The sequence below is a fragment of the Oncorhynchus mykiss genome, chromosome 11 (assembly GCF_057628025.1).
Source record: "Oncorhynchus mykiss isolate SJ-2025 chromosome 11, ASM5762802v1, whole genome shotgun sequence".
NCBI classification, from domain to species: Eukaryota; Metazoa; Chordata; class Actinopteri; order Salmoniformes; family Salmonidae; genus Oncorhynchus; species Oncorhynchus mykiss.
This window is the reverse complement of record NC_143032.1, coordinates 78,630,324-78,655,312: the sequence shown is the minus strand read 5'-3', so window position 1 is coordinate 78,655,312 and position 24,989 is coordinate 78,630,324. Positions and strand designations below refer to the sequence as shown.

At 48.8% G+C, this 24,989-nt stretch overlaps 1 protein-coding gene across 4 annotated transcripts in view; it reads left to right on the top strand.

The window, feature by feature from the left end:
- The first annotated feature begins 2,805 nt into the window (after positions 1-2,805).
- The window catches only part of LOC110535119 (amyloid-beta A4 precursor protein-binding family A member 1), a 132,329-nt gene continuing 110,145 nt past the window's right edge, over positions 2,806-24,989 (top strand). For 2 of the 4 annotated variants that reach the window (XM_036936392.2, XM_090191181.1), the window contains exon 1: positions 2,806-2,974. The gene's annotated coding sequence lies outside the window, so the exon portion shown is untranslated. The remainder of the gene's footprint in view (positions 2,975-24,989) is intronic. The other 2 variants (XM_036936393.2, XM_036936391.2) reach the window with 1 other exon arrangement.

Genomic DNA, 24,989 nt, shown 5'->3' with positions numbered 1-24,989 from the left:
GTCCACCAGATCAGAGGCAGTAGGGATGACCAGGGATGTTCTCTGTTTAGTGAGTCTGCCAGGTCAGAGGCAGTAGGGATGACCAGGGATGTTCTCTGTTTAGTGAGTCTGCCAGGTCAGAGGCAGTAGGAATGACCAGGGATGTTCTCTGTTTAGTGAGTCTGCCAGGTCAGAGGCAGTAGGGATGACCAGGGATGTTCTCTGTTTAGTGAGTCTGCCAGGTCAGAGGCAGTAGGGATGACCAGGGATGTTCTCTGTTTAGTGAGTCTGCCAGGTCAGAGGCAGTATGGATGACCAGGGATGTTCTCTGTTTAGTGAGTCTGCCAGGTCAGAGGCAGTATGGATGACCAGGGATGTTCTCTGTTTAGTGAGTCTGCCAGGTCAGAGGCAGTAGGGATGACCAGGGATGTTCTCTGTTTAGTGAGTCTGCCAGGTCAGAGGCAGTAGGGATGACCAGGGATGTTCTCTGTTTAGTGAGTCTGCCAGGTCAGAGGCAGTAGGGATGACCAGGGATGTTCTCTGTTTAGTGAGTCTGCCAGGTCAGAGGCAGTAGGGATGACCAGGGATGTTCTCTGTTTAGTGAGTCTGCCAGGTCAGAGGCAGTAGGGATGACCAGGGATGTTCTCTGTTTAGTGAGTCTGCCAGGTCAGAGGCAGTAGGGATGACCAGGGATGTTCTCTGTTTAGTGAGTCTGTCAGGTCAGAGGCAGTAGGGATGACCAGGGATGTTCTCTGTTTAGTGAGTCTGTCAGATCAGAGGCAGTAGGGATGACCAGGGATGTTCTCTGTTTAGTGAGTCTGTCAGGTCAGAGGCAGTAGGAATGACCAGGGATGTTCTCTGTTTAGTGAGTCTGCCAGGTCAGAGACAGTAGGGATGACCAGGGATGTTCTCTGTTTAGTGAGTCCACCAGATCAGAGGCAGTAGGGATGACCAGGGATGTTCTCTGTTTAGTGAGTCCTCTAGATCAGAGGCAGTATGGATGACCAGGGATGTTCTCTGTTTAGTGAGTCTGCCAGGTCAGAGACAGTAGGGATGACCAGGGATGTTCTCTGTTTAGTGAGTCCTCCAGGTCAGAGGCAGTAGGAATGACCAGGGATGTTCTCTGTTTAGTGAGTCTGCCAGGTCAGAGGCAGTATGGATGACCAGGGATGTTCTCTGTTTAGTGAGTCCACCAGATCAGAGGCAGTAGGAATGACCAGGGATGTTCTCTGTTTAGTGAGTCTGCCAGGTCAGAGACAGTAGGGATGACCAGGGATGTTCTCTGTTTAGTGAGTCCTCCGGGTCAGAGGCAGTAGGGATGACCAGGGATGTTCTCTGTTTAGTGAGTCCTCCAGATCAGAGGCAGTAGGGATGACCAGGGATGTTCTCTGTTTAGTGAGTCTTCCAGGTCAGAGGCAGTAGAGATGACCAGGGATGTTCTCTGTTTAGTGAGTCTGCCAGATCAGAGGCAGTAGGGATGACCAGGGATGTTCTCTGTTTAGTGAGTCCACCAGATCAGAGGCAGTAGGGATGACCAGGGATGTTCTCTGTTTAGTGAGTCTGCCAGGTCAGAGGCAGTAGGGATGACCAGGGATGTTCTCTGTTTAGTGAGTCTGCCAGGTCAGAGGCAGTAGAGATGACCAGGGATGTTCTCTGTTTAGTGAGTCTGCCAGGTCAGAGGCAGTAGGGATGACCAGGGATGTTCTCTTGATAAGTTCCTGTCCTGTTAAACATTCAAAACAACTATTTTTGTGTGTAAGGGAAAATATATGGAGCATTATTTTCTTTAGGAATGTAGTTAAGTAAAAATTATAGTTGTCAAAAATCTAAATTAGTAAAGTACAGTACAGATACCCCCAAAAACAACTTGCAGTTGAAGTCAGATGTTTACATACACTTAAGTTGGAGTCATTAAAACTAGTTTTTCAACCACTCCACAAATTTCTTGTTAACAAACTATAGTTTTGGCAAGTCGGTTAGGACATCTACTTTGTGCATGACACAAGTCATTTTTCCAACAATTGTTTACAGACAGATTATTTCACTTATAATTCACTGTATCACAATTCCAGTGGGTCAGAAGTTTACATACACTAAGTTGACTGTTCCTTTAAACAGCTTGGAAAATTACAGAAAATGATGTCATGGCTTTAGAAGCTTCTGATGGGCTAATTGACATAATTTGAGTCACCTGTGGATGTAAGACAGGGCATTTTTACATGGATTAAATGTCAGGAATTGTGAAAAACTGAGTTTAAATGTATTAAACTCAGAAAATAATCTCGTCCGTAGATCAATTGTTCTGAAATGATCTAATCTGATCGCGTGCCTGAGGTGAGATGAACGCACCGCTGCGCGTTCATGCTATATTATGGTGTTATGAACAAGGAGACACTTTTCTATAAGAGTGTTTTGTAGAACGAACAGTAGCAGAGATAGACTCTACATGTATTAAACTCAGGTGTATGTAAACTTCTGACTTCAACTGTAAGTAGTACTTTAAAGTACTTTTACATAAGTACTTTATACCAATGATAAATGGAATCCCATTGTTTCCCCATAATTCAGTACAGAAATTACATGGATTTAGAGAGCTTCTTCTATAAGAAGAATGGGGTCAAATTGAACTGGCATCCAGAATAGCATGGATAGATTAAACAGACTAGGGATTTTATGTGTGAAGTCGAGTTGAAGACAATAGAACCCGTTCAAGACAGCTGGAGCAGCCGGCCAGTGCTGGATACAATTCCCCCCCCATTTAAAGATGCTTTTTGCAGGCATTGTTTGTAATCCCCCTCTGATGTCACGCCCGGTGGCTAGGAAGGAAGGGCTGAGGCAGCGCGCGCACAGCACACACAGACCAACCGACAGCTGACTAGCCCAGCCGGGTAGAGCGAGAGCGAGAGGGAGAGGTGGGGAACGAAACGACAGACGGTGGAATTGCATGGAAGACTCACCGCACTCTTGTAGAAACACCGATATCGAAACACCTGAGGTGAGATGAATTGCGTTGATTGCTTTTGAACGAACCGCTGCGCGTTCATGCTATATTATGGTGTTATGAACAAGGAGACACTTTTCTATACGAGTGTTTTGTTGAACGAACAGTAGCAGAGATAGACTCTAATCGAATGCCACTTGAGGAGGGGCCAGGACAACCTAGTCCGTGATCTTGCTGCTGAGTTTGTCATGGCCAGCAGGAGATTAAGCTGTTCCAGATAAGAAATAGAAACATAGTTAGTTAGAATGTATCGGAAGGAAAACATGACAATAAATAACATGAAACGTTCTATGCGGGGGGATAGAATATATTCTAGAATCTGTTCTGGGCCCGATCATTGGCAGGTGTTCAGAACGCATTGATCGGATTCGATCATTTTACAACAACAGAAAATAGTACATAGAATAAAATATAACAATTGATTTACGGACGAGATTATTTTCTAACTTTCAGGAGATTAAACATAGTGAAGTTATGGCGGAGATGATGCTTTGAGTTGCGCACCAAGTGCATTCGTTGTGATTCTATTCTCTGTGTATCAAAACAGATAATACGTGTCTGCATGACAGTTCGGCTATAACACGTTGGCTTTGCTTCAGGTGCCATGGGATATGCTACATCTCGTAATTTGATGGCAAAAACGAGATGTTTTTTTCCCCCAGGGCAGCCCCTCCTAAACCTCCCCATATCAGTCCTATTGATATGGCGGGGCTCTGGTCTACTCTGGGCTGATTCATCCTGTTTGCAGACACGCAGCTTGGCTTCTGTAACAAGTGAGCATTCATTACGACGAGTGTCCCTGGGATAATTGTTGCTGCCGCAGCTGCCTCCACGGGGACCGGGGCTCGGTCGGTGTTCTTGCTCAGTAGTGCGCTACGGTCTGTGAGCTGATGAATGGCGGCACCGACCCGGAATACGCAAGCACCGTATGTGCTCCATATTTTGCCTTCCTGACAAATATTCGTCCCAATTGTCCCCTCGGCTTGTAGGTTTCGAAGCAGGTGGCAAGGGGGGGAAAAAAAAACAAGCGACCTTATTAAGGTTGAAATATTTTACGTAAATGTTTTGGGTTTTCGGAGTTGTGTTTTGGGGTTTTCCCCAACTCAGAGCTCTCGGTTTGTGTGTTTCGTCCAGCACATCTAGTTGCGGCACACCTCTGACATCCGACCGATGTTGCTGCGGTGCAGCAGAGAAGATGTACCCAGTCTGTATCATACAGGCATGTCTATATGGGTATCGATTGATTGGCGAATGGACGGTCGTGCTTTTGAGTCCTTCGCAAGATCTTGGCAATGTCAAATATAAATGTAATAAAGAACAGACTAAGCCATTGAATCATAGTTTTATTGAAAGCAAAAATCTTACTGCGTTTGTAAATTGATGCTCATATCGCAGCGTGATATAGGCTACAGGAGAGGATTGTGTCAAAACAGGTTTGATGTGATGACAGTAGCCTAGTCAAACCCATCCAAAGGGATATAGAGATGAATGCTGTGTGTCACGTGCCATTCATGTTACGTTATCCTGCTGTTTGTTACTGTACATCATGTTTATGCCACAGATACTGTAGTGTTGCTAAATAAATCTTACTTTCCCACAATTAATCCTATAGTCATTGAGATGAGCTAGTATGTGTTTGTTTAGGCTATTGGCATTCAAACACAGCTGTGGAGTCCGGGACAGAGAGGCTATATGACCGCTAATACTAATGCTGTAATAGGATGGAATACTAATGCTGTAATAGGATTGAATACTAATGCTGTAATAGGATGGAATACTAATGCTGTAATAGGATTGAATACTAATGCTGTAATAGGATGGAATACTAATGCTGTAATAGGATGGAATACTAATGCTGTAATAGGATGGAATACTAATGCTGTAATAGGATTGAGTACTAATGCTGTAATAGGATGGAATACTAATGCTGTAATAGGATGGAATACTAATGCTGTAATAGGATTGAGTACTAATGCTGTAATAGGATTGAGTACTAATGCTGTAATAGGATTGAGTACTAATGCTGTAATAGGATGGAATACTAATGCTGTAATAGGATTGAGTACTAATGCTGTAATAGGATGGAATACTAATGCTGTAATAGGATTGAATACTAATGCTGTAATAGGATTGAATACTAATGCTGTAATAGGATGGAACAGGATTCTTGATCCTCCTTCCTTGTTGGGCCAGTAAACTGTGTACATGCTTAATAAAAGGGTTGATCACCATGGAAATGAACATAAACAGGCAGGGCAGATATTGAATTGAAATGGGGTTTAGCCCAGTGGTCATAAAACCTGGTCCTAGAGAGCTAGCTGCAGGGGGTGCAGGCTTTTGTTCCAGACCAGCACCGACTGACAACCCTGATTCAGTAATGAAGGTTTTGGTGATTCTTTGAATCAGGTGTGTTAGTGCTGTACTGTATTTGATGATGTCAAAGTGGGGTAAATCAAGACATGTGTGGTCATCATTGACTGTTACGGTTTACTCCGCGTGCATTGGATTTCTGAAAGCTTTGTGTGTGTGTGTGTGTGTGTGTGTGTGTGTCTCTCCTCTTCTCCCCCAACCCTGATTGCCTTGGCCTGCCTCTCAACATGTCAGCCATTGATTGCTTGTCCCCTCATCTCTCCAGCCCTTCACATTGGCAACCTACAGCTACAAACTGCTGCTGAGCTTTTTCAAATGAGACACGTTGTCCCTGTTTCAGAATGAGATGTGATTGGTTGGACAGCAGGCCAAATTAGATGTTATTGGTTGTACAGCAGGCCGAATGAGATGTGATTGGTTGAACAGCAGGCCGGATTAGATGTTATTGTTGGACAGCAGGCCGGATTAGATGTGATTGTTGGACAGCAGGCCGAATGAGATGTGATTGTTGGACAGCAGGCCGGATTAGATGTGATTGTTGGACAGCAGGCCGAAGGAGATGTGATTGTTGGACAGCAGGCCGGATTAGATGTGATTGTTGGACAGCAGGCCGGATTAGATGTGATTGTTGGACAGCAGGCCGGATTAGATGTGATTGTTGGACAGCAGGCCGAAGGAGATGTGATTGTTGGACAGCAGGCCGGATTAGATGTGATTGTTGGACAGCAGGCCGAAGGAGATGTGATTGTTGGACAGCAGGCCGGATTAGATGTGATTGTTGGACAGCAGGCCGAAGGAGATGTGATTGTTGGACAGCAGGCCGGATTAGATGTGATTGTTGGACAGCAGGCCGAAGGAGATGTGATTGTTGGACAGCAGGCCGAATGGGATGTTATTGGTTGGACAGCAGGCCGAATGAGATGTTATTGTTGGACAGTAGGCCGAATTAGATGTTATTGGTTGGACAGCAGGCCGAATGAGATGTTATTGTTGGACAGCAGGCCGAATTAGATGTTATTGGTTGGACAGCAGGCCGAATGAGATGTTATTGTTGGACAGCAGGCCGAATTAGATGTTATTGGTTGGACAGCAGGCCGAATGAGATGTTATTGGTTGTACAGCAGGCCGGATTAGATGTTATTGGTTGTACAGCAGGACGAATGAGATGTTATTGGTTGTACAGCAGGCCGGATTATATGTTATTGGTTGTACAGCAGGCCGAATGAGATGTGATTGTTGGACAGCAGGCCGGATTAGATGTTATTGGTTGTACAGCAGGACGAAGGAGATGTGATTGTTGGACAGCAGGCCGAATGAGATGTGATTGGTTGTACAGCAGGCCGAATGAGATGTGATTGTTGGACAGCAGGTCGAATTAGATGTTATTGGTTGTACAGCAGGCCGAATGAGATGTGATTGTTGGACAGCAGGCCGGATTAGATGTGATTGTTGGACAGCAGGCCGGATTAGATGTTATTGGTTGTACAGCAGGCCGAATGAGATGTGATTGTTGGACAGCAGGTCGAATTAGATGTTATTGGTTGGACAGCAGGCCGAATGAGATGTGATTGTTGGACAGCAGGCCGGATTAGATGTTATTGGTTGTACAGCAGGCCGAAGGAGATGTGATTGTTGGACAGCAGGCCGGATTAGATGTTATTGGTTGTACAGCAGGCCGAAGGAGATGTGATTGTTGGACAGCAGGTCGAATTAGATGTTATTGGTTGGACAGCAGGCCGAATGAGATGTGATTGTTGGACAGCAGGCCGAATTAGATGTTATTGGTTGTACAGCAGGCCGAAGGAGATGTGATTGGTTGAACAGCAGGCCGAATTAGATGTTATTGGTTGTACAGCAGGCCGAAGGAGATGTGATTGTTGGACAGCAGGTCGAATTAGATGTTATTGGTTGGACAGCAGGCCGAATGAGATGTGATTGGTTGAACAGCAGGCCGAATGAGATGTGATTGGTTGAACAGCAGGCCGAATGAGATGTGATTGGTTGGACAGCGGGCCAAATTAGATGTTATTGGTTGAACAGCAGGCCGAATGAAATGCTATTAGTTGAACAGCAGGCAGAATGAGATGTTATTGGTTGAACAGCAGGCAGAATGAGATGTGATTGTTTGGACAGCAGACGTAGCTATACATGGCAGCCTTCCTGCTGCGGTGGAGGTTGTCAAGAGGAATAACACTACTGGAGCTGAGAGAGATGAGTAAAGGATGGGAGCAGAGAGATGAGTAAAGGATGGGAGGAGAGAGAGAGAGGGGGAGGGAGGAGAGAGAAGGGGAGGGAGGAGAGAGAATGAGGGAGGGAGGAGAGGGATGGAGGGGAGAGGGAGGTATGGAGGGAGGAGAGAGAATGAGGGAGAGATGGATGGAGGAGAGAGAATGAGGGAGGGAGGAGAGAATGAGGGAGGGAGGGAGAGATGGAGGAGAGAGAATGAGAGAGGGAGGGATGGAGGAGAGAGAATGAGGGAGATAGATTGAGGGAGGAGAGAGAATGAGGGAGGAGAGAGGGGGATGGAGGAGAGAATGAGGAGGGAGGAGAGATAATTAGAGAGGGAGGGAGGAGAGAGGGGGATGGAGGAGAGAGAATGAGGGAGGGAGGAGAGAGAATGAGGGAGATAGATTGAGGGAGGAGAGAGAATGAGAGAGGGAGGGAGGAGAGAGGGGGATGGAGGAGAGAATGAGGAGGGAGGAGAGAGAATGAGAGAGGGAGGGAGGAGAGAGGGGGATGGAGGAGAGAGAATGAGGGAGGGAGGAGAGAGAAGGAGGGAAAGAGAGAATGAGGGAGGGAGTGATGGAGGAGAGAGTGAGGGAGGGAGGAGAGAGAATGAGGGAGGGTGAAGAGAGAATGAGGGAGGGAGGAGAGAGAATGAGGGAGGGAGGGAAGAGAGAGAATGAGTGAGGGAGGGAGGAGAGAGAATGAGTGAGGGAGGGAGGAGAGAGAATGAGTGAGGGAGGGAGGAGAGAGAATGAGGGAGGGAGGAGAGAGAATGAGGGAGGGAGGAGAGAGAATGAGGGAGGGAGGAGAGAGAATGAGGGAGGGAGGAGAGAGAATGAGGGAGGGAGGAGAGAGAATGAGGGAGGGAGGAGAGAGAATGAGGGAGGGAGGAGAGAGAATGAGGGAGGGAGGGAATATGCCATTATCAATAAAACGTCACAATTCGGTGGATTTGGCTGCTGGGGGGTAAGGAGACCCCAGCTCCGCTAAAACCCTTGACAACTATGTGCCATTTAAGAGATTGTTAAATACATTTTATAACTATTTGGTTTTTAATATCATCACCTCTTGAAGAGCAGTCAGAACTACAAATCTCCGATTTATTCCACATTTAGCTCTATTAGAGTTGTACAGCAAGTAACTGCATGCTTTTCATGTTCAGTAAACATCAATTGATCATGTCATTTCAGATACGTGAGGGTAGCCTATCAGATACGTGAGGGTAGCCTATCAGATACGTGAGGGGAGCCTATCAGATACGTGAGGGTAGCCTATCAGATACGTGAGGGTAGCCTATCAGATACGTGAGGGTTGCCTATCAGATACGTGAGGGTAGCCTATCAGATACGTGAGGGTAGCCTATCAGATACGTGAGGGTAGCCTATCAGATACGTGAGGGGAGCCTATCAGATACGTGAGGGGAGCCTATCAGATACGTGAGGGTAGCCTATCAGATACGTGAGGGTAGCCTATCAGATACGTGAGGGTTGCCTATCAGATACGTGAGGGGAGCCTATCAGATACGTGAGGGTAGCCTATCAGATACGTGAGGGGAGCCTATCAGATACGTGAGGGGAGCCTATCAGATACGTGAGGGTAGCCTATCAGATACGTGAGGGGAGCCTATCAGATACGTGAGGGTAGCCTATCAGATACGTGAGGGGAGCCTATCAGATACGTGAGGGGAGCCTATCAGATACGTGAGGGGAGCCTATCAGATACGTGAGGGGAGCCTATCCATTTGGCATGTAGCTGGCTAAGAACTAAAAACATGTCAGTTAGTTTGCTTCATCAGAGATTAGGCTTTTGGAAAGAGCTTGACATCAGCAAGTCCTCGTCCTGGTAAAGTTGTCAGTCAGACTATTGTCATCACCACTATAGATGACAAGCAAATCAAACACTATTTGGAAAGAGCCATCTAGTTTATCCGCTGAATGTTAGCTTCATAACTAGCCACATTGACGTGAACTGTTATTAGCTAGCCAATTTGAAATGGTCCATCAAGTAATGTAGCCTATCATGTCCATCAGCAGCCCCCCCCCCCCCTTTCAGCACCCTTCAGCATCCTGCCTCCTCTCCTCCTACCTCCTCATACCTCCTACCTCCTCCTACCTCCTCTCCTCTCCTCATACCTCCTACCTCCTCATACCTCCTCTCCTCCTACCTCCTCTCTTCATACCTCCTACCTCCTCCTACCTCCTCTCCCTCCTACCGCCTCTCCTCCTACCTCCGCTCCTCCCCCTCCTACCTCCTCTCCTCCTACTTCCTCTCCTCTCCCTCCTACAGCCTCTCCTCCCCCTCCTTCCTCCTCTCTCTCTTACCTCCTCTCCTCATACCTCCTCTCTTCCCCCTCCTACCTCCTCTCCTCCCCCTCCTACCTCTCCTCCTCCCCCTCCTACCTCTCCTCCTCCCCCTCCTACCTCTCCTCCTCCCCCTCCTACCTCACCTCCTCCCCATTCTACCTCCTCTCCTCCCCTTCCTACCTCCTCTCCTCCCCTTCCTACCTCCTCCCTTCCCCCTCCTACCTCCTCTCCTCCCCCTCCTACCTCCTCTCCTCCCCCTCCTACCTCTCCTCCTCCCCCTCCTACCTCACCTCCTCCCCATTCTACCTCCTCTCCTCCCCTTCCTACCTCCTCCCCTTCCTACCTCCTCTCCTCCCCTCTCCTACCCTTCCTACCTCCTCTCCTCCCCTTCCTACCTCCTCTCCTACCTCCTTTCCTCCCCCTCCTACTTCCTACCTCCTCTCCTCCCCCCTCCTACCTCCTCTACTTCCTACCTCCTCTCCTCCTACTTCCTACCTCCTCTCCCCTCCCCACCTCCCTCTCCTCTCCTACCTCCTCCCCTTCCTACCTCCTCTCCTCCCCTCTCCTCCCCTTCCTACCTCCTCTCCTACCTCCTTTCCTCCCCCTCCTACTTCCTACCTCCTCTCCTCCCCCTCCTACCTCCTCTCCTCTCCCTCCTACCTCTCCTCCCTCCTACCTCTCTCCTCCCTCCCTCTCTTACTTCCTACCTCCTCTCCAGCTACCTCCTCTCCTCCTACCTCCTCTCCTTCCCCCTCCTACCTCCTCTCCTACCTCTCTCCTCCCTCCCTCTTACTTCCTACCTTCTCTCCTCCTACCTCTCCTTCCCCCTCCTACCTCCTCCTCTCCCTCCTACCTCCTCTCCCCCCCCTACCTCCTCCCACACCTCCTCCCCTCTCACCTCCCCCTCCTACCCTCCTCTCCCCCTCTCCTACCTCCTCTCCTACCCTCCTCTCCCCCTCTCCTACCTCCTCTCCTCCTACCTCCTCTCCTCCTACCTCCTACCTCCTCCCCTCACCTACCTCCTCCCCTCTCCTCCCCCTCTCTCCTCCCCCTCCTACCTCCCCCTCCTACCCTCCTCTATCCTACCACCTCTCCTCCCCCTCCTACCTCCTCTCCTCCCCCTCCTACCTCCTCTCCTCCCCTCCTCTCCTACCACCTCTCCTCCCCTCTCCTACCCTCTCCTACCTCCTCCCCCCTCCCCTCCTCTCCTACCACCTCTCCTCCCCCTCCTATCCTACCTCCTCTCCTCCCCTACCTCCTCCCCTCTCCTACCTCCTCTACCTCCTCCCCCTCCCCTCCCTCTCCTCCCCTCTCCTACCTCCTCTACCTCCTCCCCCTCCCTCTCCCTCTCCCTCCTCTCACCTACCTCCTCCCCTCTCCCTCTCCCTCCTCTCACCTACCTCCTCCCCTCTCCCTCTCCCTCCTACCTCCCCCTCCTACCCTCCTCTATCCTACCACCTCTCCTCTCCTCCCCTACCTCCTCTCCCTCCTACCTCCTCTCCTCTCCTCCCCTACCTCCTCTCCTACCTCTCCTACCCTCCCCTCCTCCTACCTCCTCCTCCTGCTTCCTACCTCCGAGATGGAAATAAGAGTTGTGAAATGGTTTCCAGGACTCCTCTTCTCTCTAAGGACAGACAGAGTGTGTGTTAAGATGAAAATGTCTGTGTTATTGACCTGCATGTTGAGCGATATACCATTTGTTGGCTAGTATCTATATCACTCTCCACACACACACACACACACACACACACACACACACACACAAATATACAAAAAAAACTTCTAGATCTAGCGGGTAAGTAATTGTCATGCGTTTCTCTCAGCTAGTCTCTTCCTTCCCTAGGGATGGATTGTGTTGAGTCAGTGCTCTTCATTGAGCTGCGTGCTCGCAGGCAGCAGAGTCCCGGGGTAATGAAGATAGTACACGAAGCTATAGCTTAGTGTAGCAACTAACCTTGTCAGATTCACACTGTAGGGCCAACATGGCCTGTACTGTACAGGCCTACATAACCAGAATCAGCCCAGTGACTGGGCTCAGTAGTGTGACAAGATGTGAATAGCAATGTTACAGCTCGTATATGCACTGAGAGGACAAACAATAAGAACATTTTCCTAATATTGTGTTGCACTCCCCCCTTTTTGCCCTCAGAACAATCTCGATTTTGTCTGAGTATGGACTCTACAAGGTGTTGAAAGCGTTCCACAGGGATGCTGGCCCATGTTGACTCTACAAGGTGTTGAAAGCGTTCCACAGGGATGCTGGCCCATGTTGACTCCAATGCTTCCCACAGTGTCCTTTTGGTGGTGGAACATTCGTGATACACACAGGAAACTGTTGAGTGTGAAAAACCCAGCTGTGTGGCAGTTCTTGACACAAACATGTGCGCCTGGCACCTACTACCATACCATGTTCAAAGGCACTTAAATATTTTATTTCTTGTCCTTTCACCCTATGTCTCAAGTTTGAGTGATCGTGCAATTGGCCAGATGACTGCAGGAATGTTCACCAGAGCTGTTGCCAGATCATTCAATGTTAATTTCTCTACCATAAGCCGCCTCCAACATCATTTTAGAGAATTTTGCAGTACATCCAACCAGCCCACAACTGCAGACCATGTGTATGGCGTAGTGTGGGCGAGCGGTTTGCTGATGTCAACGTCGTGAACAGACTGTCCCATGGTGGCGTGGCGGTGGGGTTATGGTATGGACAGGCATAAGCTACAGACAACGAACACAATTGCATTTTATCGATGGCAATTTGAATGCACAGGGGTACCGTGACGAGATCCTGAGGCCCATTGTTATGCCATTCATCCGCCACCATCACCTCATGTTTCAGCATGATAATGCACGGCCCATGTCGCAAGGATCTGTACACAATTCCTGGAATCTGAAAATGTCCCAGTTCTTCCATGGCCTGCATACTCACCAGACATGTCACCCATTGAGCACGTTTGGGATGCTCTGGATCAATGTGTACGATAGTGTTCCTGTTCCCTCCAATATCCAGCAACTTCACACAGCCAATGAAGAGGAGTGGGACAACATTCCACAGGCCACAATCAACAGCCTGATTAACTCTATGTGAAGGAGATGTGTCACGCTGCATGAGGCAAATGGTGGTCACTACAGATACTGACTGACTGGTTTTCTGATCCACGCCCCTACCTTTTTTTAAGGTATCTGTGACCAACAGATGCATATCTGTATTCCCAGTCATGTGAAATCTATAGATTAGGACCTAATGAATTTACTTCAAATTACTGATTTCCTTCTATGAACTGTAACTCAGTAAAACATTTGAAATTGTTGCATGTTGCGTTTATATTTTTGTTCAGTATAGTACATACGATTGAAGTCAGAAGTTTTCATACACTTAGGTTGGAGTCATTAAAACTTGTTTTTCAACCACTCCACAAATTTCTTGTTAACAAACTATAGTTTTGGCAAGTCGGGTAGGACATCTACTTTGTGCATGACACAAGTCATTTTTCCAATAATTGTTTACAGACAGATTATTTCACTTATAATTCACTGTATCATAATTCCAGTGGGTCAGAAGTTTACATACACTAAGTTGACTGTGCCTTTAAACAGTTTGGAAAATTCCAGAAAATTATGTCATAGCTTTAGAAGCTTCTGATAGGCTAATTGACATCATTTGAGTCATTTGGAGGTGTACCTGTGGATGTATTTCAAGGCCTACCTTCAAATTCAGTTCTTCTTTGCTTGACATCATGGGAAAATCAAAAGAAATCAGCCAAGACCTCAGAAAATAAATTGTAGACCTCCACAAGTCTGGTTCATCCTTGGGAGCAATTTCCAAACGCCTGAAGGTACCACGTTCATCTGTACAAACGATAGTATGCAAGTATAAACACCATGGGACCACGCAGCCGTCATACTGCTCAGGAAGGAGACGCGTTCTGTCTCCTAGAGATGAACGTACTTTGGTGAGAAAAGTGCAAATCAATCCCAGAACAACAGCAAAGGACCTTGAGAAGATGCTGGAGGAAACGGTTACAAAAGTATCTATATCCACAGTAAAACGAGTACGATATAACCTGAAAGGTCACTCCGCAAGGAAGAAGCCACTGCTCCAAAACCGCCATAAAAAAGCCAGACTGGTTTGCTGCAGGGGGACAGGGGAGACTAAACAAAATAAATAGCAGGAAAATGATGTGGATATATTGGATATATATCTCAAGACATCAGTCAGGAAGTTAAATCTTGGTCGCAAATGGGTCTTCCAAATGGACAATGACCCCAAGCATACTTCCAAAGTATGTGACAAAATGGCTTAAGGACAACAAAGGTATTGGAGTGGCCTTCATAAAGCCCTTACTTCAATCCTATAGAAAAGTTGTGGGCAGAACTGAAAAAGCGTGTGTGAGCAAGGAGGCCTACTAACCTGACTCAGATACACCAGCTCTGTCAGGAGGAATGGGCCAAAATTCACCCAACTTATTGGGGGATACCCAAAACGTTTGACCCAAGTTAAACAATTTAAAGGCAATGCTACCAAATACTAATTGAGTGAATGTAAACTTCTGACCCACTGGGAATGTGATGAAAGAAATAAAAGCTTGTAACACTTGTCATCTGGGGAAGGAGAGGAGGACCAAGGTGCAGCGTGGTAAGTGCTCATATTATTGAATGAAATATGCAACACTAGACAAAACAACAAACAAACAGTCCTGAACGGTGAAACAAAAACACTAAACAGGAAACAACCACCCACAAAACTCAATGGAAAACAGGCTACCTAAATATGGTTCTCAATCAGGGACAACGATTGACAGCTGCCTCTGATTGAGAACCATACCAGGCCAAACACAGAAATAGAAAATCATAGACAAACTAACATAGACAACCCACCCCAAATCACGCCCTGACCAGACTAAAACAAAAGACAAAACAAAGGAACTAAGGTCAGAACGTGACATAGCTGAAATAAATCATTCTCTACTATTATTCTGTCATTCTTAAAATAAAGTGGTGATTTTAACTGACCCAAGACAGGGAATTTTTACTGGAATTAAATGTCAGGAATTGTAAAGAACTAAGTTTAAATGTATTTGGCTAAGGTGTATGTAAACTTCAAACTTCAACTGTAAGTACCCCTGTCTTAGTGGGATGCCCAGATAAGCATGTTAATTGACACAGTAATTCAATTAATTAACCATCTTATTTGATCCACGAGATGGACAGACACACACACACACACACACACACACACAGCTTCTAGATCCATTTGAAGTTCTGTGGCCAACTAAATTAATAATGACATTTTTTTCGAGGGTCTGAAAATTAAATTGTCCAATGTCGGAGGAGGCATTTTTAATTAGTAATTTTTCACCATAATGCCTGGTCGTCTGCCTCTCTTGTAATGCTTGGGATTTTAATTACTGTCAGTGTCTCATCACCTCAGCTGACAAAGTATGGAATTGTTTCTAGCAGGTGTTTACTCACCATCAATGTCTGCTCTGGCTTCCCACACTCCTCTCTGCTACCCACACTCCTCTCTGCTACCCACACTCCTCTCTGCTACCCACACCTCTCTGCCACCCACACTCCTCTCTGCTACCCACACTCCTCTCTGCTACCCACACTCCTCTCTGCTACCCACACTCCTCTCTGCTACCCACACTCCTCTCTGCTACCCACACTCCTCTCTGCTACCCACACTCCTCTCTGCTACCCACACTCCTCTCTGCTACCCACACCTCTCTGCCACCCACACTCCTCTCTGCTACCCACACTCCTCTCTGCTACCCACACTCCTCTCTGCTACCCACACTCCTCTCTGCTACCCACACTCCTCTCTGCTACCCACACTCCTCTCTGCTACCCACACTCCTCTCTGCCACCCACACTCCTCTCTGCTACCCACACTCCTCTCTGCTACCCACACTCCTCTCTGCTACCCACACTCCTCTCTGCCACCCACACTCCTCTCTGCTACCCACACTCCTCTCTGCTACCCACACTCCTCTCTGCTACCCACACTACTCTCTAGCAAGTGAACATAAATAACTCCTTTTTAATTTACGCTTCAGTGGCGAGAGGATGTTTTGGAGATTACAATCAGATTACAATCAGTCTGTTACAATTATGAAAATGACATGCATGTTTATCACAATACAGTATGCTGTGTTTGTTTCCAATAATAAACAGGTTCAACTCAACTAGACATGATTTTGTATTTCAGTTATTTATGAAACATAAAACAAGGAGAAAAGATAATACCACAGCTATTCATGAAAATAAGCATAATTGAGAAAGAATGGTAATCCAGTCATCCTATTTATTCTCCCTGACTCTATTGGCCATTTCCAGAGTTTACACTTCACTGCGTTAGTAACATTATGTTGGGAAGAAGCTGCTTGGCCTATATTAATGTTTAAGCAGGGTGTATCGAGCTGCCAGCGTTGCCTCCCTCTCTGCCTGCCTGCTTGCTTCCCTCCCTGCCTGCCTCTCTCCATCCCTGCCTCCCTCTCTGCTTGCCTGCTTCTCTCCCTGCCTGCCTCTCTCCATCCCTGCTTCCCTCTCTGCTTGCCTGCTTCTCTCCCTGCCTGCCTCTCTCCATCCCTGCCTCACTCTCTGCTTGCCTGCTTCTCTCCCTGCCTGCCTCTCTCCATCCCTGCTTCCCTCTCTGCTTGCCTGCTTCTCTCTCTGCCTGCCTCTCTCCATCCCTGCCTCACTCTCTGCTTGCCTGCTTCTCTCCCTGCCTGCCTCTCTCCATCCCTGTCTCTCTCTCTGCCTGCCAACCTCCATCCCTGTCTCCCTCCATCCCTGTCTCCCTCCCTGTCTCTCTCTCTGCCTGCCAACCTCCATCCCTGTCTCCCTCCATCCCTGTCTCCCTCCCTGTCTCTCTCTCTGCCTGCCAACCTCCATCCCTGTCTCCATCCCTGTCTCCCTCCCTGCCTGTCTCCCTCCCTGTCTCTCTCTCTGCCTGCCAACCTCCATCCCTGTCTCCCTCCATCCCTGTCTCCCTCCCTGCCTGTCTCCCTCCCTGTCTCTCTCTCTGCCTGCCAACCTCCATCCCTGTCTCCCTCCATCCCCGTCTCCCTCCCTGCCTGTCTCCCTCCCTGCATCCCTGCCTCCCTCTCTGCCTGCCTGCCTGATTCTGACCCTGTCTCCTTCCCTGCCTCTCTCCATCCCTGCCTCCCTCTGCCCCTCCCCATCTCCCTCCCTCCCTGTGCTTTCCCTGTTTCCCTCCCCCCTACCTTCCTGCCTCCCTCCCTCCCTCCTCTCCCTCCCCCCCGCTCTTCCTGCGCTCTCCCTGCCTCCCTCCCTACACCCAAGTCTCCCTGCTCCCTCCCTCCACCCCTGTCTCCCTGCTCCCTCCATCCACCCCTGTCTCCCTGCCTCCACTCTCCCTGCCTCCCTCCCTACACCCCTGTCTCCCTGCTCCCTCCCTCCACCCGTCTCCCTGCTCCCTCCATCCACCCCTGTCTCCCTGCCTCCACTCTCCCTGCCTCCCTCCCTAAACCCCTGTCTCCCTGCTCCCTCCCTCCACCCCTGTCTCCCTGCTCCCTCCCTCCACCCCTGTCTCCCTGCTCCCTCCCTCCACCCCTGTCTCCCTGCTCCCTCCCTCCACCCCTGTCTCCCTGCTCCCTCCCTCCACCCGTCTCCCTGCTCCCTCCATCCACCCCCGTCTCCCTGCTCCCTCCCTCCACCCCTGTCTCCCTGCTCCCTCCCTCCACCCCTGTCTCCCTGCTCCCTCCCTCCACCCCTGTATCCCCCCTGTCTGGTGGATGAGTTGATATGAGTCTGGGGAGGAATATAGTTGTTCAGTGTACCATACAGAGTCTGTCTATACTATAATTGTATTTGGTGGGCTTTGCTGGGCCTCAGGGGGCTCTGCCTCTGCTTTATTATAGTCATATAGTGTCTCTGCTGGTCCAGGGGAGGGAGGCTTCTGACATCTGTCTGGGGAAGAACCGACCTGCCTGGGGTCCTCTCTGTCTCTCTCTGTATCTGTCTCTCTCTCTGTATCTGTCTCTCTCTCTGTATCTGTCTCTCTCTCTGTATCTGTCTCTCTCTCTGTATCTGTCTCTCTCTCTGTATCTGTCTATCTCTCTGTATCTGTCTCTCTCTGTATCTGTCTCTCTCTCTGTATCTGTCTCTCTCTCTCTGTATCTGTCTCTCTCTCTGTATCTGTCTCTCTCTCTGTATCTGTCTCTCTCTCTGTATCTGTCTCTCTCTCTGTATCTGTCTCTCTCTCTCTGTATCTGTCTCTCTCTCTGTATCTGTCTCTCTCTCTCTGTATCTGTCTCTCTGTGTCTCTCTCTCTGTATCTGTCTCTCTCTCTGTATCTGTCTCTCTCTCTCTGTATCTGTCTCTCTCTCTGTATCTGTCTCTCTCTGTATCTGTCTCTCTCTGTATCTGTCTCTCTCTGTATCTGTCTCTCTCTCTGTATCTGTCTCTCTCTGTATCTGTCTCTCTCTGTATCTGTCTCTCTCTGTCTCTCTCTCTGTATTTGTCTCTCTCTCTGTCTCTCTCTGTCTCTGTGTCTCTCTCTCTCTGTGTATCTCTGTGTCTCTCTGTATCTCTCTCTCTCCGTCTCTCTGTCTCTCTCTCTGTATCTCTCTGTATCTCTCTGTCTCTCAGTCTCTCTCTCTGTATCTGTCTCTCTGTATCTGTCTCTCTCTGTATCTGTCTCTCTCTGTCTCTGTGTCTCTCTCTCTCTGTGTCTCTCTGTGTCTCTCTGTATCTCTCTCTCTCTCCGTCTCTCTGTCTCTCTCTCTGTATCTCTCTGTCTCTCAGTCTCTCTCTCTGTATCTGTCTCTCTCTGTATCTGTCTCTCTCTCTGTCTCTCTCTGTCTCTGTGTCTCTCTCTCTCTGTGTCTCTCTGTGTCTCTCTGTATCTCTCTCTCTCTCCGTCTCTCTGTCTCTCTCTCTGTATCTCTCTGTATCTCTCTGTCTCTCAGTCTCTCTATCTGTATCTGTCTCTCTCTGTATCTGTCTCTCTCTGTATCTGTCTCTCTCTCTGTATCTGTCTCTCTCTCTGTATCTGTCTCTCTCTCTGTATCTGTCTCTCTCTCTGTATCTATCTCTCTCTGTATCTGTCTCTCTCTCTGTATCTGTCTTTCTCTGTATCTCTCTCTCTCTCTGTCTCTCTCTTTCTGTCTCTCTCTCTCTGTCTCTGTCTCTCTCTCTCTCTCTCTCTGTATCTCTCTGTATCTCTCTCTCTCTCTCTGTATCTCTCTGTATCTCTCTGTATCTCTCTGTCTCTCAGTCTCTCTCTCTCTGTCTCTGTGTCTCTGTCTCGCTGTTCTTCCTCACCCCAGTTCTCTCTGTGGACACATTTAATATTCCTCTCAATGCTGCACATTGTTTTGGCTGTCTCTTTGTTTACATTAAAAACTTGGAGAATTTGGTTGTAAATTCTACAGTAAACGCTCTTCTCTGCTCCGGTGGTGTGTGTTTGGGGTGCAGGGGAGAGATGGCACACAGAGGCCTAGAAATGTCATCTGTACCAGCAGCTAGTAAAGGCTCTGTGACAGAGTTAGTTACTGACCTCCCACTCTGCTACTGAGCTGTCTCTTCCTACCTCCCACTCTGTTACTGAGCTGTCTCTTCCTACCTCCCACTCTGTTACTGAGCTGTCTCTTCCTACCTCCCACTCTGTTACTGAGCTGTCTCTTCCTACCTACCAGTCTCTGTTACTGAGCTGTCGCTTCCTACCTACCAGTCTCTGTTACTGAGCTGTCTCTTCCTACCTCCCACTCTGCTACTGAGCTGTCTCTTCCTACCTACCAGTCTCTGTTACTGAGCTGTCTTTTCCTACCTCCCACTCTGCTACTGAGCAGTCTCTTCCTACCTCCCACTCTGCTACTGAGCTGTCTCTTCCTACCTCCCACTCTGCTACTGAGCTGTCTCTTCCTACCTCCCACAGCTAGTAAAGGCTCTACCTCCCACTCTGTTACTGAGCTGTCTCTTCCTACCTCCCACTCTGCTACTGAGCTGTCTCTTCCTGCCTCCCACTCTGCTACTGAGCTGTCTCTTCCTGCCTCCCACTCTGTTACTGAGCTGTCTCTTCCTACCTCCCACTCTGCTATTGAGCTGTCTCTTCCTACCTACCAGTCTCTGTTACTGAGCTGTCTCTTCCTACCTCCCACTCTGCTACTGAGCTGTCTCTTTCTACCTACCAGTCTATGTTACTGAGCTGTCTCTTCCTACCTCCCAATCTGCTACTGAGCTGTCTCTTCCTACCTACCAGTCTCTGTTACTGAGCTGTCTCTTCCTACCTCCCACTCTGCTACTGAGCTGTCTCTTCCTACCTACCAGTCTCTGTTACTGAGCTGTCTTTTCCTACCTCCCACTCTGCTACTGAGCTGTCTCTTCCTACCTCCCACTCTGCTACTGAGCTGTCTCTTCCTACCTCCCACTCTGCTACTGAGCTGTCTCTTCCTACCTCCCACTCTGTTACTGAGCTGTCTCTTCCTACCTCCCACTCTGTTACTGAGCTGTCTCTTCCTACCTCCCACTCTGCTACTGAGCTGTCTCTTCCTACCTCCCACTCTGTTACTGAGCTGTCTCTTCCTACCTCCCACTCTGCTACTGAGCTGTCTCGTCCTACCTCCCACTCTGCTACTGAGCTGTCTCGTCCTACCTCCCACTCTGTTACTGAGCTGTCTCGTCCTACCTCCCACTCTGTTACTGAGCTGTCTCTTCCTACCTCCCACTCTGTTACTGAGCTGTCTCTTCCTACCTCCCACTCTGTTACTGAGCTGTCTCTTCCTACCTACCAGTCTCTGTTACTGAGCTGTCTCTTTCTACCTCCCACTCTGTTACTGAGCTGTCTCTTCCTACCTCCCACTCTGTTACTGAGCTGTCTCTTCCTACCTCCCACTCTGCTACTGAGCTGTCTCTTCCTACCTCCCACTCTGTTACTGAGCTGTCTCTTCCTACCTCCCACTCTGTTACTGAGCTGTCTCTTTCTACCTACCACTCTGTTACTGAGCTGTCTCTTCCTACCTCCCACTCTGCTATTGAGCTGTCTCTTCCTACCTACCAGTCTCTGTTACTGAGCTGTCTCTTCCTACCTCCCACTCTGCTACTGAGCTGTCTCTTCCTACCTACCAGTCTCTGTTACTGAGCTGTCTCTTCCTACCTCCCACTCTGCTACTGAGCTGTCTCTTCCTACCTACCAGTCTCTGTTACTGAGCTGTCTCTTCCTACCTCCCAATCTGCTACTGAGCTGTCTCTTCCTACCTACCAGTCTCTGTTACTGAGCTGTCTCTTCCTACCTCCCACTCTGCTACTGAGCTGTCTCTTCCTACCTACCAGTCTCTGTTACTGAGCTGTCTTTTCCTACCTCCCACTCTGCTACTGAGCTGTCTCTTCCTACCTCCCACTCTGCTACTGAGCTGTCTCTTCCTACCTCCCACTCTGCTACTGAGCTGTCTCTTCCTACCTCCCACTCTGTTACTGAGCTGTCTCTTCCTACCTCCCACTCTGCTACTGAGCTGTCTCTTCCTACCTCCCACTCTGCTACTGAGCTGTCTCTTCCTACCTACCAGTCTCTGTTACTGAGCTGTCTCTTCCTACCTCCCACTCTGCTACTGAGCTGTCTCTTCCTACCTAACAGTCTCTGTTACTGAGCTGTCTCTTCCTACCTCCCACTCTGTTACTGAGCTGTCTCTTCCTACCTCCCACTCTGTTACTGGGCTGTCTCTTCCTACCTCCCACTCTGCTACTGAGCTGTCAGATTGAGGGAGAACCAGTCTCTGCTACTGAGCTGTCAGATTGTGGGAGAACCTGTCTCTGCTACTGAGCTGTCAGATTGAGGGAGAACCAGTCTCTGCTGCTGAGCTGTCAGATTGAGGGAGAACCAGTCTCTGCTACTGAGCTGTCAGATTGTGGGAGAACCAGTCTCTGCTACTGAGCTGTCAGATTGAGGGAGAACCAGTCTCTGCTGCTGAGCTGTCAGATTGTGGGAGAACCAGTCTCTGCTACTGAGCTGTCAGATTGTGGGAGAACCAGTCTCTGCTACTGAGCTGTCAGATTGTGGGAGAACCAGTCTCTGCTACTGAGCTGTCAGATTGAGGGAGAACCAGTCTCTGCTGCTGAGCTGTCAGATTGTGGGAGAACCAGTCTCTGCTACTGAGCTGTCAGATTGAGGGAGAACCAGTCTCTGCTACTGAGCTGTCAGATTGTTGGAGAACCACTCGGGAGCAATGAGCTGTCAGATTGAGGGAGAACCAGTCTCTGCTACTGAGCTGTCAGATTGAGGGAGAACCAGTCTCTGCTACTGAGCTGTCAGATTGTGGGAGAACCAGTCTCTGCTACTGAGCTGTCAGATTGTGGGAGAACCAGTCTCTGCTACTGAGCTGTCAGATTGTGGGAGAACCAGTCTCTGCTACTGAGCTGTCAGATTGTGGGAGAACCAGTCTCTGCTACTGAGCTGTCAGATTGTGGGAGAACCAGTCTCTGCTACTGAGCTGTCAGATTGTGGGAGAACCAGTCTCTGCTACTGAGCTGTCAGATTGTGGGAGAACCAGTCTCTGCTACTGAGCTGTCAGATTGTGGGAGAACCAGTCTCTGCTACTGAGCTGTCAGATTGTGGGAGAACCAGTCTCTGCTACTGAGCTGTCAGATTGTGGGAGAACCAGTCTCTGCTACTGAGCTGTCAGATTGTGGGAGAACCAGTCTCTGCTACTGAGCTGTCAGATTGTGGGCGAACCAGTCTCTGCTACTGAGCTGTCAGATTGTGGGAGAACCAGTCTCTGCTACTGAGCTGTCAGATTGTGGAAGAACCACTCGGGAGCAATGAGCTGTCAGATTGTGGGAGAACCAGTCTCTGCTACTGAGCTGTCAGATTCTGGGAGAACCACTCGGGAGCAATGAGCTGTCAGATTGAGGGAGAACCAGTCTCTGCTACTGAGCTGTCAGATTGAGGGAGATCCAGTCTCTGCTACTGAGCTGTCAGATTGTGGGAGAACCACTCGGGAGCAGTGAGCTGTCAGATTGTGGGAGAACCAGTCTCTGCTACTGAGCTGTCAGATTGTGGGAGAACCAGTCTCTGCTACTGAGCTGTCAGACTGAGGGAGAACCACTCGGGAGCAATGAGCTGTCAGATTGTGGGAGAACCACTCGGGAGCAGTGAGCTGTCAGATTGTGGGAGAACCACTCGGGAGCAGTGAGCGGTCAGATTGTGGGAGAACCAGTCGGGAGCAATGAGCTGTCAGATTGTGGGAGAACCAGTCTCTGCTACTGAGCTGTCAGATTGTGGGAGAACCAGTCTCTGCTGCTGAGCTGTCAGATTGTGGGAGAACCAGTCTCTGCTACTGAGCTGTCAGATTGTGGGAGAACCAGTCTCTGCTACTGAGCTGTCAGATTGTGGGAGAACCAGTCTCTGCTACTGAGCTGTCAGATTGAGGGAGAACCAGTCTCTGCTACTGAGCTGTCAGATTGTGGGAGAACCAGTCTCTGCTACTGAGCTGTCAGATTGTGGGAGAACCAGTCTCTGTTACTGAGCTGTCAGATTGTGGGAGAACCAGTCTCTGCTACTGAGCTGTCAGATTGTGGGAGAACCACTCGGGAGCAATGAGCTGTCAGATTGTGGGAGAACCACTCGGGAGCAGTGAGCTGTCAGATTGTGGGAGAACCAGTCTCTGCTACTGATCTGTCAGATTGAGGGAGATCCAGTCTCTGCTACTGAGCTGTCAGATTGTGGGAGAACCACTCGGGAGCAGTGAGCTGTCAGATTGTGGGAGAACCAGTCTCTGCTACTGAGCTGTCAGATTGTGGGAGAACCAGTCTCTGCTACTGAGCTGTCAGACTGAGGGAGAACCACTCGGGAGCAATGAGCTGTCAGATTGTGGGAGAACCACTCGGGAGCAGTGAGCTGTCAGATTGTGGGAGAACCACTCGGGAGCAGTGAGCGGTCAGATTGTGGGAGAACCAGTCGGGAGCAGTGAGCTGTCTCTTCCTACCTCCCAGTCTCGGGAGCAGTGAGCTGTCAGATTGTGGGAGAACCACTCGGGAGCAGTGAGCCATCCTCACCAGTACACACTGTCGTTAATGATATTTTTAGCCACAATATTTGTTGTTAATTACACACCTTTTAAATGTCAGCAGTCATTAAGTGATATATCATCCACCCAAGAGGAAGCTCATTACCATATAGACTCCAGAACCTGATTAGTAGTTTATCAGTGTGGTGTTTTATAAAGCTACTCATGTGTGTGTGTGTGGCACTGTGTTTTCCAAGGACATGAAAGTGTGTATTGTGCAGAGAGGGGCCTGTGGGTAGAGAGGTGAGAGGAGGTTTTGAGAGGTGAGAGGAGGTTGTGACTTTGCTTGAAGATATTTGAATTGGTTCCTCTAACCACCTGTCGCTCCTTATCTCAACTGTGTTCTCTGGCAACACCAGTGTACACACAGCAATTACACCCTGTACTGCCGTTGACTGGATGTAGGAGAGGCAATGACCACATTGGGAATAGCTATGACCTACATGGTAATCTACCAATATCACTGACCACATAGGGAATAGCTATGACCTACATGGTAATCTACCAATAATACTGACCACATAGGGAATAACTATGACCTACATGGTAATCTACCAATATCATTGACCACATAGGGAATAGCTATGACCTACATGGTAATCTACCAATAGACTGGAGTTACAGAGTGAGACTGGAGTTACATAGTTAGACTATAGACTGGAGTTACAGAGTGAGACTATAGACTGGAGTTACAGAGTGAGACTATAGACTGGAGTTAGAGTGAGACTGGAGTTACAGAGGGAGACTATAGACTGGAGTTAGAGTGAGACTGGAGTTACAGAGTGAGACTATAGACTGGAGTTACAGAGTGAGACTATAGACTGGAGTTACAGAGTGAGACTATAGACTGGAGTTACAGAGTGAGACTATAGACTGGAGTTAGAGAGTGAGACTGGAGTTAGAGAGTGAGACTGGAGTTACAGAGTGAGACTGGAGTTACAGAGTGAGACTGGAGTTACAGAGGGAGACTATAGACTGGAGTTACAGAGTGAGACTATAGACTGGAGTTACAGAGTGAGACTGGAGTTACAGAGTGAGACTATAGACTGGAGTTACAGAGTGAGACAGGAGTTACAGAGGGAG